This window comes from Solanum dulcamara, chromosome 8, assembly GCF_947179165.1.
Source record: "Solanum dulcamara chromosome 8, daSolDulc1.2, whole genome shotgun sequence".
Lineage (NCBI taxonomy): Eukaryota > Viridiplantae > Streptophyta > Magnoliopsida > Solanales > Solanaceae > Solanum > Solanum dulcamara.
Window position 1 is genome coordinate 25,855,959 of NC_077244.1, and position 2,469 is coordinate 25,858,427.

The 2,469-nt window shown below is 40.2% G+C and overlaps 1 pseudogene; it reads right to left on the reverse strand.

The window, feature by feature from the left end:
• Nucleotides 1-1,006: 1,006 nt before the first annotated feature.
• LOC129901778 (5S ribosomal RNA) lies at nt 1,007-1,126 on the reverse strand (annotated as a pseudogene).
• Between the last annotated feature and the right edge of the window lie 1,343 nt (nt 1,127-2,469).

The following is a 2,469-nucleotide window of genomic DNA, read 5'->3' on the forward strand; positions in this document are numbered from 1 at the left end:
AGAAGCACCTCAAAGAGATGTCAGGAACCAAATATATATACGAGATAAAAGGGGGATATGTAAGTATGAACTGAACAGTGTGATACGAGTATGCAGGGATAAATTGGAACCACTAGTAAGACGCACTTAGTACACGTTGCCTAAGTTAAAGGTCTGCATTGAGAACGCAGTAAGAGCATGGGGCTTAAGATACAAAGAAATGACGCGTGTACACAACGTCGCCCCAAACATAGTGGAATCCTTAAGGGACGAGGATGGAAAACTTAAGGAATAAATGACGTAACTTCTATTCGCCCCAAGAAGCAAAGGATATAGGTTGGGACAAAACCACTACTTCGAGAAAACCTGGAATAGTTATCATCGGAATACTAGCACTACCTAATTGAAATTGGAACGACTACATGTACAAATAGAGGAAAGTACGAGTACCCTCTAAAGGGGGAAGTTAATGAGAAAATGGCAAAGGTAGGAGGAGGCAATTGATATAGCAATAAATGTGAGATAGACGTCTAAACTTCGATAAGATATCTTACTAAACCAAGTTGGAAAGGTCCGGAAGTTACCAATAATTGGATGGAAGCCGGAATGCTACATAAGGTAGCGTTAAGAAGTTTGTGACGAGACCCTGAACAACATAACACTAGAAGGAGGCTGCGTATAAAAACAGAAGAATATACCAATGAAAGTATATCGAATAATTCAAGAGACACTACAAAAGATAACGACAGTATGCTAGACCAAAAGTCAAAACGTTGGTCATAGAGTTAGTCGCAAATGATGTTGCGATAGATAAATAACTAAACGAAAAGGAATAAAAAGCCTCATGTGGTAGTAAATAGGGAGAACACAAAGTGAATGGAGGATAGTGGAGATAAAGGTCTACGCTGACACTGGATGTAAGATAACAGACGAAAGGACAAGGCAAAACATCAAGACCCACGAGATAACGCTGAGGTAAATCGGGAGCTAAGTTGAGTACCCCACCCATTATGGTAAGGATTACAATGAAACGCAACACGAAGACTTCCCAGGGAGGTCACCCATCCCAATATTACTCTCGCCCCAGCATGCTTAACTTCAAAATTCTGATGGAACTTAATACGTCAGTGCTGGTATGATCACGCGAGACAGAAGCATCTGACTAGTAATGGAGAAACGAGATGAGATTATGTACCCGGAGTATTATAAGATATGGTAAAGAAAATCGTAACAAGGTCTTAATCAAAACAAGAAGGATTAACTAATTGCTAACTGACGACACACTTGAATGCCATAGTTCTTCAACATAGAACCAGTTAACGAGTGGAAAACCATAGAATAACTATATAGGCCAGTTTAAGTTCTAAAGAAAGTCGAGAAAAAACTATACGAAGCTAAGGATTCCCGAATTATCAACGTCATCACGCACCTATTCTATACTCTTCAAGAGTAGGGTGCTATATGAGTTATTGAGAGAAGGCTAACGAATCAGCCCATTTGCTTCCAAGCAAGACCACCTATGCAACTGGAACTAGGTGAAGCTATATGACAAGGAAGTAGTAAGGGTCCGTGAAGTTCCCCAGCTAATATTTCAAATAGAGGGACTTTAGTTATGATTAACATCTCGAGATCAGTCCAAGAAAAGCTCGAGAGCATAGAAAGGTCCTCGTACTGCACTTTTCCTTGAGCTACTGACCAGACTGAGCATACTATTATATGGTTGTCTTGAAAAGTAACTAAGATGATCGTCCACCACTTATTGAGTTTGCCTATGAGAAGGGCTACCGTTCCAGTATCTAGATGAACCCCTACAAGAGGTTGTAAGGAAGAGCATATAAGTCCCCCTGGTGGGGAAAAGACTAAACTGGTAGGCCAAACAGGATTAAGCAAACTACTGACTAACAACCCAGAGTCGGCAGAAATGATATACAGATAATCGACATCGACATTCAGAGTTCAAATGGATGATTGGATGTTCATAACAGAGTCACCCAGAAAAGGGGACTTAACCCAAAATATGTTAGACGGTATCAAGTTACTCATAAGGTGGGCAATGTGACTGGTAATTTAAGCTTACCACCTCGTTTGGAAACTATACGCCCAGTCCATCAAATTCTAAAGAGTCACCCAGGGTATATTCCATAAATAAGGTCCAGGAGATGGAGTCCTGTGAGGAAAAAAAAACCTATCGCCATCTTAGATTGGCGAACTGGAAGATTGTAGACTAAAGATGTGCTTTCCATCAAGATACGATAGACAAATAAAAAGCGGAAAGAGGATGATTGGGGAACTGAAGAGAACATGAAATACAAGTATTTGCACCTATAACCGATACTTACAGGTAACCCCAATTCCTAAAACACGTATATGAAGTATTGGTATAGAAGTATGTGTTAAGAAAATAGCAAAGAATCTCCCTACGATTTGTATAAGGTGCTAAGAGAAGTTGTCTAACATTCGGGGACGAATGTTCTAAAGGGGGGAAGGATG